An 11,053-nucleotide genomic window follows, 5' to 3' on the forward strand; every position below is an offset into this window, starting at 1 on the left:
GCCGGCACACATCACACATCTGCAGTGGAGGGTTATTTTTTTTATATTTAAACACTTCTGCTTTCCTGCAGAATTTACGGCCCTTACGCAATGCGAGTGCATAGGGGCCGCGGATCACATGGCTTCTATTGACTTCCATGGAAGCCGTCCATGCGGGATCCACACTAAAATGGAGCATGCCGCTTTATTTAATTTGAGGATGCCCATGTTTTCCTATACGCGGCTTGATTTGTGGATCTTCCACATGGGTCACCACCGCGGATTCCACAAATCACACCCGCCCGTGGACATTGGGCCTAAGAACAAATAAGAATGAAAAAAAAACAATACTCAGAAAACAGTTATGACAAAACGGTTTATTAACAAACAGTAAGCATTATGTAAAGGCTTGTCACACAAAGATCAGCCAAACGACAAAGGCCAAAAATGAAGAACAAAACTGAAAATGTAACTATAAAGTAATGTAAGCTGCTGCTGAACCATGACAGCTAGCTCTGGTTCCTGCTTGGCAGGCCTGCCTTGTGCCGCTAATGAGCCATAAGGCCTGAAGGTGGCACAAATGGGCTACATGAGGGTGGCACGCAGAGGCTTGCTGCAATCTAGGTCCAAACAGGTGGACCAGGTGGCCCTTGGGGAAAGGTACCATCATAGCCAAATTGACGAATACCTAGAAATAGAGCCCTTGCACAGTACGGATCCTCAGCAATCTGCACAACGGTCAACAATGCTATGTAAAGCGGCAGCTGTCGATGCTCTGGGAATCGGCGAATAGACGCAGCAAGAGACTGGCCCATAGCCTCCGCCCAGTCCATATCCCGTCCAGTGCGCAGATAATCTAAGACTTCGGATTCTACGTAACGGCGGCCTACAGAGCCTCTCTCCCTGTGACAGCACCGTCGCCTGCGCCGACGCAAAGGCAGCGGTTGGTTTGAAGTGGAGACGTGCGGCGAGGGTACATGCTGCTCCGCCAAAGGATCAGTGTTGGCATGGCCTGGCTCGCTTGTTTGTGTATTTGGTACCGGGCTCTCGCTTATGAATAGCGCTTCCTTCACGTCGCCCATGTTGTCTGCAGTCCTGAAATGTAAGAGTAAAGGTAAAGCGGCTGGCCTATGAAGTTGCTTCGACTACAATTATTAATTACGTGAAATAACGGCCGGCTGCACGCGGCACAGCTGTAGTCTCGCAGCGTTAATCCACACGTGATCAGAAGGTTCCTCCAGTGCCTCAAATCACGTTAGGTTACAGCGCCGCCTGTGGAAGCAGAGGATCTTCATAGTTTTAAATAACTGTTTTTTGCAGTCGTGGTGCCAAGCATACGCGGATACACCTTCAGCAGCATAAAGCGCATGAGCATACAAGAGCGATGGGTTCCTACACACGCTCGATCAGTAGCAGGAGAATCCGCGGTGCATGGGCGCAACATTGCAAAAAAAAATATATTTTTTTTATATATATATAACTTTTTTTTTTTTATTTACTATGATGACCTCCGGCAATATACTCGGAAGGCTAACGAAACCACTCTATGATTTTCAGCAGAGCTGGAAAAATGACAAGATGGTCACCGTTTAGGCGGTCTTGACACGGATGGCTGCCATATAACTCAAAGAATGCCCGTATGCTACTAACATACGTCTCTTTCACCAACATCAATACATTAAGGAAACAAAAGTGGGTTATACGCTATGGCCATTTACAAGGAGGAATATGGCTGTGAGCATTGTGTTGGTCCGTGAATCCCGACCCCATATCGTGCCCCACCATATGAATCCCGACCCCATATCGCGCCCCACCATGTGAATTCTCCTTTTGATGCAAAGCGATTTCATGGCAGAACAGCCTTGCATCACTTCGGGGAAGAAGCAATCCCCGACCGCAGCGGTCACACCCGCGGCAGAGGATCGCAGAGTTTCTCCTAATGCTTGGAATGGGGCGAGTGATGCTGCCGCCGGCCGTATTGCAAGTGTTGGGTGATGCAATACAAGAGAACGCCGTAAGATAGAACATGCTGTTTCCTGGGAAAACATCTCGTGTGTATGAAACCATTCAAAAGACCGGGGTTCAGACTGTGCATCTCGCAGCGCACAAATCTCACGCTATTTTCTCACCCGTGTGAGAGAGGCGGTACAACAGGTTACTAGAGCCTCCATGCCTGCCAGTATCACATCTTACATCCAAGCTAGAGGCGGTACGACAGGTTACTAGAGCCTCCATGCCCAACAGTATCACATCTTGTATCCAAGCTAAAGGCAGTACGACAGGTTACTAGAGCCTCCATGCCCAACAGTATCACATCTTGTATCCAAGCTAGAGGAGGTACGACAGGTTACTAGAGCCTCCATGCCTGCCCGTATCACATCTTGTATCCAAGCTAGAGGCGGTACGACAGGTTACTAGAGCCTCCATGCCCGCCCGTATCACATCTTGTATCCAAGCTAGAGGCGGTACGACAGGGTACTAGAGCTTCCATGCCTGCCTGTATCACATCTTGTATCCAAGCTAGAGGCGGTACAGCAGGGTACTAGAGCCTCCGTGCCCACCTGTACTACATCTTGTATCCAAGCTAAAGGCAGTACGACAGGTTACTAGAGCCTCCATGCCCGCCCGTATCACATCTTGTATCCAAGCTAGAGGCGGTACAACAGGGTGCTAGAGCCTCCATGCCCGCCCGTATCACATCTTGTATCCAAGCTAGAGGCGGTACAACAGGGTACTAGAGCCTCCATGCCCACCCATATCACATCTTGTATCCAAGCTAGAGGCAGTACAACAGGGTACTAGAGTCTCCATGCTTGCCCGTATTACATCTTGTATCCAAGCTAGAGGCGGTACAGCAGGGTACTAGAGCCTCCATGCTTGCCCGTATTACATCTTGTATCCAAGCTAGAGGCGGTACAGCAGGGTACTAGAGCCTCCATGCCCGCCCGTATCACATCTTGTATCCAAGCTAGAGGCGGTACAGCAGGGTACTAGAGCCTCCATACCCGCCTGTATCACATCTTGTATCCAAGCTAGAGGGGGTACAGCAGGGTACTAGAGCCTCCCTTTAATGTTCAGTTCTCCACAATAAACTCCTTTTGCTCTGACATGTAACCACTTATATGAATATCACATCACTCAGAGAAGTTTCCTTTGATTCCACCTTCTAGGTGCGTGTCTTCTTTTACAATGGGTGTATATGCCCCATACGGTGAAGATGCTTACCACAAGATTTCAGGAAGGTGGGTTTGAAGTTTTTGACAAGCAAACTGTAAAAAAAAAATTAAAAAAATGTCAGAATTGCAGATTTTTTAAATCTTGCCTCTAGGAAAAAAAATAACTACAAAGTGATTGAAATCTTATGTATTGCCAAAAATAATATAACGATGACTGGAGCTCATCCCGCAAATACAAGCAGAGGTCCGCTGGAGGAAAAATAAGGGCGTGATGTCTGCTGGAGAGCCAAACGCAAAAAAACCCTGACTGTATAAACTTAATATTGCAGGAAATGCGCGGCGCCGGAGGACAACAACACGACTACAATAATTGTTCAGCAATCTGAACAGTGGATAAAAAACTAAACTCCCAAACTACTATAAAAATAAAAGTAAGTGTTCTAGAATGTTCATCTACCCAAAATGATGCCATCAAAAATGCAACCAGTCACACAAAAACAAGCCCTGAAATAAGGAGGGTCAGCGGAAAAAGTGATGACCGAGGAGTGCAACAACAATAAACACTTAGCCAATGGGTGGGCATTAGTGCCTAAACCAGGCCGTCATGAAGGGGTTAACTGCAGGCGTCCCCCGCTGGACAGGGGGGTCATTTAATGAACTGCAGTAACTCCATTAGTTCCTGTTGGACCCCAGCAGACAGTGGAGTTGTTGTCATCCTCCTCCCCCTGGGAGCCAGCACATCGTAAACTACCTGAGCCGCTGGGTCTGCTGTCTCTCCGTGATGCGCAGTGATTGGTTGAAGGTGCTACACCTTGCGGGCCAAAGAACCTCTGCTGACGTCACACCCATGTGACCGGACACGTGACCAACCTTGCGTGAGAGGAGCCACTCTGGAGTTTGCTACAGAAGAGAAGTTTTAGGAAACTTCCTAGAAAGTTTGTTGGTTTGCGGGACGTCTTACTGGCGGCTGGGAGAGAAGTAAGGAGCCGCGGCTGCCATGTTCTCGGTGTGCTCCTCCCCTCCCATGCTGCATATGTTTTTTTTCTCCACAAACGAAATCCGTGGATGTGAATGCGACCGTCTGGGCACATTCTGCATGCGCAATACGCTGCACAACCGCCTTTTGTGTGGATATGGCCTTAAGCTGATATCTGCACTGAGAATCCACAGCAGATATTCACATCCTAAGGATTCAGGTCGGCATCCCACGAGCGTGTGCGCAGACCGCAGGCGATAGCATGACTTTTCTGTGCCGTGAATGTCACGCTGCGCATCTTACTGTATTTTAGCATTGACCGGGACCATTCTCGTGGGTGCAGGATACAGCTGCGCCTCGTTAAAAGACTATTAAAACTAATTTAGTCCCTGGTGTGTTCACAATTTTGCGGCGTATTGCGCGCTCGTGACGGTCTTGGTTACGCATTTGCTTCGCCCCATATGGGACCAAAATAAAGCAGGCTGCGTTTTTTCGTGCCCAAAAGTGAAAATGGGAATGCACCTATTGAAAACAATGGGCTGTGAAGCCGCCCTCAGACACCGCAGCGCAATTTACACTGCAGAGGGGTTTTTGCAAAACCGGAATTTCCTAAATTTCGTGCAGTTTGCCGCTGCTGAAGATCCACCGGGAGACATTCAAGTAGGTCCAGAATTATGGATATCAGAGGAACTTACCAGAGAATATAAGAGCGGAGAACTACAGCTCCCAGCATCCCCATATTTAGAAGACGGAGGGGATAGAACAGAACTACAGCTCCCAGCACATCTAGGCTGTTTTTATAGGATGCGAGACGGTATAAGAGCGGAGGACTACAGCTCCCAGCATCCCCATATTGTCACTGTGTGATGTTAGATGACATTAGAGGGAGGGGATAGAACAGAACTACAACTGACAGCACATCTAGGCTGTTATTATGGGATGTGAGATGGTATAAGAGGAGAGAACTACAAGTCTCAGCTTGTACCTGGCAGTAACATCTTACCCAATCTCCACCCTCACAGGACCTTCAGTCTTATTGCGCACGCAATAATTTGGCACAACTCCCAGTCCATTGTTGTGGCAACAATTTAACCCCTTAGGGTAGCCCCCGACAACACAGTGGGTCCCACATGCAGCATTGCAGATAAATACACCAGACAGAATGCAACTCCAGCTGGATTCACACAGGCGTATATCGGTTGGGTTTTCACGCCCTGCCAATATACACTGCCCCCATTGGCGTATTCCCATGTCGTAAAAGCGGCTGGGCGCTTTTACGCTCGTGGCCCCATAGACTCCTATGGAAGCCTATGACCGCTGCCCGAGAGGGGAAGTGGGAGGGAGTTTAGCAGCGTCTCTGCTAAACTCCCACCTCCTTCCCTGCTCCTCTCTGCCCCTTGCCGGCTGTTTGCAATGGGAGGGGGCGGTAGCTTAGCACACTAGCTCCTGCCCCTCCTTTACCGCCGAGAGAGGGGGAGGAAAGGGGCAGACAGTTAAGCAGAGCGAAACTGTCTCCCCCCGCCCAATGGTATTGTGGACTAAGCATATATGCACAAACGTTAGATTTATGTGCCTGTTCACGCATTTTTTTACGTCGCCGGCGGGAGAACGTAAAAATGTTGATGCCCGTGTGAATCCAGCCTAAGGGCTTATTCACAGGAGCGTAAATCGGCCGCGGTTTTCACGGCCGGCCGATATACGCTGCTGTCTGATTTGTCTTCCCGATTCCCTCCCCCTCACTGGCCCCCTCCTCCACTCCGGCTGTTTGTAATGGAAGGGGATGTGGCGGAGCTAAGCTCCGCCCCTCCCTGCCCGCAGCCAGCAATGGAAGGGGCGGAGCAAAGCTTAGACTAACAATCTCAAAATACACCGAACTTATCAGTGTCTCATTGTGGATGATAAATATGGCGCACCTTTAGACACCGCTCTCTAATCCACCTATTATTTGAATTAGTTTACACACGTGTTTGCACTGAAATTCTGTCACAGTTGCAATAATCTGCCCCAGTGTGTATAGACATGTATGTCATAGCAGAGATAATGTGCTGGATGTATGATCTACCTATGAAAGTGCCAGCAGCACTACTCAGATCCGTAAAGCTCCATTCACTAGTAAAACGTAACCTTTATTATATTTAAATATCTAAAGAAAAAAATCTGAATTACCGACAGTTAGTGATTAGTACACTAGGTGGCAGCAGAGCGAGAGGAACTGGCATGGAGTGAAACCTTTTGTCAAGCACAACTACTAAGGTATTACTAAACACTGCAGAGCGTGGGCATTGCTAACAGCAGTTAGATCTCTAGGGTATTGCTACACTGCCTACCAGCAGATTGAGCATAAAGCTCCCCTATCCAGACATATTTTGCTGGACAGACAGCATCATCAGGGGGATTGGGGCTAAATGTAGGTGGGGGCGCTAGGGAGGTCTTTATAAACCTTCCAGGAATGATGACACGCCTCCAGAATCAGCCAATGAACAACTACTACGTCATAACTGCCAATCAGATGAAACATTTGGGGCTACGTCATATTAAGTAGTCATTATTGGCAATCGGGTCAAGCCTCTGGTATATTCAATAACCTCTAGAAAGAAGGAGGTACATGATGTTTTCTGTCAAAGTGAAAAAAAATCTAATTTGGGGTGGTTCACAGAAAAGTAGCCTGCCTCCGACCATACTGTCACAGGGAGAACGAGCAAGGGGATTGTTTTTCCCAAAGCTTTATTAATTTACCCACATGTTACAACAGATGCTACAACATGTAATCCCCATTCACTGCTATGCACTTATGGGTGCGTCACAACATGTTGGCCAATCTTCTGGTCGTGGGATGGGGTTTCCTGAGTCAGGTGGGGATTGTCAGTAGATCAGTACCTTGTATTCTGTGAGGTCACATGACCTGATAAAGGAAGCCACGCTTTGACATAAAGTACAGCAATGCCTCCCAAAGTCCTCCAGCACTCATCGTCCGCAGCCACGTGCAGTAATTTACCCGTTTACCCCATCTGACTCAGTTGCTGCACACGTTATTCACTATGGTTTCATGTTCAGAAATTGCCGCACTCACCGACACGTCGTCCTTGATACACCAGCTGGCTGGGGCAGTCTCCAAGTTGATTGTCGAGGGCTATTTACAATCTGCTGCTAAATATCATGGATGACTTCGGACGTCTGAACCAACAGTTCTCGGTTCCTTCATGTTTGCAACTGACCCAGTTTGGCGCCATTTCATGAACCAGGCTTTATATACAATATTTAGCAGGTGTTTTTGGACCAGGGTACTTGGCGGTGAAGGCCTCTTGTATTTCCTTAATTGAACCGCTTTGGACATAGCCTTCCTCAGTAACTATTTGCTTTTGCAAGAAGAACACAGTAAGGCCTCTTTCACACGTACGTCATTTTAACACAAAATAGGTGCGTCAAAAAATCGCGTCTCAAAGGACCTATGGTTTCCTGTGGGTTATTTTAGACATACAATTGTTTGACGCACCTAAAAAATTGTGCGTTTTTTTAACTCGCGTCAAAACATAGGTCTTATCCAATCTTTTGGCAGCAAAACGCCAGAGAATTCTTAGAGTCCTATAGAAGGGGAGGGAGTCATCCCAACTCCCACTCCAGCCCGACCCTTCAGCACCATGGGGCAGATTTGTGAAGGCGGTCTAAAAGAAAATCTGTCTTTGTTACCCATAGCAACCAATCACAGCACAGCTTTTATGTCTTATAGTGCTGAGGTAAAATTTAAGGAGGCTACGGCCTCCTCCATAAAGTGTGGTGTGGGGATTGGAGGTGGGCAACTGTTTAGTGTATATATGCATCATACCATCACCGGGCTCCACAAATAAGCAGCACTCAGGCAGAAATCTCTGTTTGAGCGGTTCTGGCAAGAAAACCGTTAAAATTACTGAATGGTTGCCGTCAACTGTTCCTATAATCCAGATTACGCAGTAACAAGTACTGCAGTGCAATATGCACAGGAAGGAAGAAATATATGTCTAGAATTCACCAGCCTCCGTATATAACAACAAGTGTCTATGAAGTCTGGCTTGGCTGTGTGACAGCAATCCCAGAATATGTGTTACATCGGGAAGGAGGAAAAGCCTTTGTGTGAAAGATGGCGAGTGTAATAAATTGGTGCATTGTACAGCCCCATTCTCAGGGTGTTGTATGAAGGTAGTATTATGGTGTACAGAACTATATACCGCTGTATGGCCGTATTGTATAGGCTTATTATACAGTGGAAGGGTTGTAAAATATTATTATTTACCTGAAATTTCCGGAACAATGTTAATCCTCACATAAAGTGTAATTTAATCCCTTTCCAGGTCTACAGAACTACTGGCACTCCACGTAACTCATTCACTGAGTAGTCCTGGGTCACTAACATCCCGCACCTTCAGGGATCACACACCCGCTTCTGTTATGGGCGTTTGTTTTGTGTTTCTTTGTTTTTCTTAATTGTGACTTTTCCTCACTCCTTCAGACAGTCCGGTCTGTTGGGACAAGACTGGAGGTAAACACTTAAAGGCAATGTAGCCGTAGAAAATGGCCTATTGTTTAAATTCAAGGATTTTTGGTGATTTTCTTTAAAATTTATTTTATTTTGATGTCATGATCTACATGAAAAAAAAGGTCCTAATATTTTGCAGTTTTTGCTCTGGCCATTGAACTTCATAATAGGCTGACACTTTCTATTCTGTAGAGATCACTTTTCTGTAGGCATCTCATTACCATCACAAGCAGGATTACAATGAAAGATAACAACTATATAGATAATACAGGATCCACCATTTACAATTGATGTTGATCACAGCTCCCCTCCTCCCCTCCCTGCACAGTGACCTTTGCACAGATCACAGAACATGTCTAGGTCATTCTCCCACAGAAGTCAGAGTTCTCTCCAGAATGCAGGTTCCTGTGGTCATGTGACTGCCATAAAGGACATTGTTAAATTCTATTAACAGCAGTTCCAGTAAGATGGCAGCCCCCATAGTCGTGTACAGTTATTATAAAGAACTCTATGGTCAGAAATATTTCTTCGCACCACTGATGCTCACGATTTAGGGCTAATTCCCACGGGTGGATTTCCACCACGCATCATGGCGGAAAGCTGCAGCGTTGCCCCACAGCTATTAGGTTCTATTGAACCTAATAGCGCAATGCTCACGGTGCGGAATTCCACCGTGGAATTCCGCCCCGTGAATTCTCCCGTACTCACCCGCGGCATGTTCTATTTGTCGCGGGCGTACGGCTTACATTGCAGTCAAGGGAAGCCGTCTGTCACGGAAGATAGCGTGAAAACGCTTCCCTGCCGGCTGCGTCATGGGATGCTGTAGGCGTGAATAAGGAAATAGTGACTGGCAGCATTCAGCAATGTAGAAAAATATATGTATTTTTCTACATTGCTGAATGCTGCCAGTCACTATTTCCTTATTCCTGACTGCACCCTTGGAGCCTCTCTGGTTTAGGCTTCCTGACTGGCTTTTGCACACTGTTTTGCCTGGCTCTATGTGAGGATATATGTTGTGCTGCTGGGAACCTCTTTTTTCTACTCAGGGATGCTGTAGGCGTGTCATTTGACGCTGCCGGCGCGACACATGACACTGCCGGCGCGTCATGCACTTTACTGCGCATGCGCGCCGGAGCGTCATGCGGGACGTCGGGCAGCGGATCCAGAGGTAAGTATGGAGGCTCTGGGGAGCACGGTGATGGGCTCCGCTGCGGTATTCCACTTGTGGAGCCCGTCACGGCTGTGGGCATTAGGCCTTAGAGCTAATTGCTGGGCTGCAACTGCATTTGCGAATTCAACCTGGCAATTGTGTGTAAAATGCAAGCAGCAGTGCTGGCCGCTGGCGGATATGTAATAGCCGCTGGACAGACTTTGCTGAGAAGCAACAGATAAATTATACTCTTTGGGATTTCTATCTCATAGAGACAGGACAATTGGAGGTCTTAGGATGCCATACTAGAAATCTCCACTAGATGGCAGCCGACTACAAAATAAGGAAGAGTCTATTAGAGTTTGAGTGTAAAATAGCTATGATGTTAGATACTCTTGTATAAAAAGACAAAAGTATTATAGGGGGTCACACCTTTTATTGACTAGCCTGGAAAGTCCTATGTCAGCTTTGAGGTTACTAGGCCCCTTCGTCAGGCTGGTGTAACCACATATATCGGAAGAAATACAATCTTTATAAAAGAAAAATCAAGCCCCTAGAAGTTTTGATGCAAAGCTAAGCATGCAGTTACTTCTCAGGCAAATGATTAGAGTTGTGCTGTGATTAGATGAAGGGTCTGCAGTATCACTTGGACTCAAGTCTGCTAAAGTCTGAAAAGATTGGGGGCATAAGCTTCAAAACTCCTCACCCCCTCCCCTCCACCAGTAATAAAATAAATAAAGTAATGAGTTATACTTTTTAATTAAGCCATCTGTTGATGCATACAGCGTTTTGGTTATTTTCTATTCTGTCTTTTGTAAGGCAAGATAGGCAAAATTCGCTATGTTTGGCATGTTTTGTTTTTTTTTCTTTATTACGGCATGCACTGTGTGGGTTAAATAATGTACTAACTATTTTTCTTTAGGTCATTCCAAATGCAGTGATACCACATGTGTGATTTTTTTATTTTTTTTTCTTTCATTTTCTTTAATTTTTTTACATAGTTGGGTTTTGTCGTTTTTTATCTTTATTTTTATACTTCTTAAACTGTTTTATTTTTGTCCCACTAGGGGACTTAATCATCAGCATCTTTTTTCATTCTTCTAATACACTATTATACATTAGTATAATAGTGCATTAGAAAGCTTATGAGGTCAGTCAGAGAATGAGCCTCACAGGCCACCATATCTGGCAGCTATAGCAACTTATTCGGGACCCTGCGATCACATCACGGAGGTCCGATGGGTGACAGAAGGAGCCCCCTC

At 46.4% G+C, this 11,053-nt stretch overlaps 1 long non-coding RNA gene across 1 annotated transcript; it reads right to left on the reverse strand.

The window, feature by feature from the left end:
- Positions 1 to 359: 359 nt before the first annotated feature.
- LOC136611462 (uncharacterized) lies at positions 360 to 3,978 on the reverse strand. The gene is made up of 3 exons (XR_010790278.1): positions 3,907 to 3,978; positions 3,205 to 3,248; positions 360 to 1,074 (listed from the first exon to the last, which is right to left on the reverse strand). It is a non-coding gene; the product is annotated as an uncharacterized lncRNA (long non-coding RNA).
- Positions 3,979 to 11,053: the final 7,075 nt, after the last annotated feature.

The sequence above is a fragment of the Eleutherodactylus coqui genome, chromosome 2, assembly GCF_035609145.1.
Source record: "Eleutherodactylus coqui strain aEleCoq1 chromosome 2, aEleCoq1.hap1, whole genome shotgun sequence".
NCBI classification, from domain to species: Eukaryota; Metazoa; Chordata; class Amphibia; order Anura; family Eleutherodactylidae; genus Eleutherodactylus; species Eleutherodactylus coqui.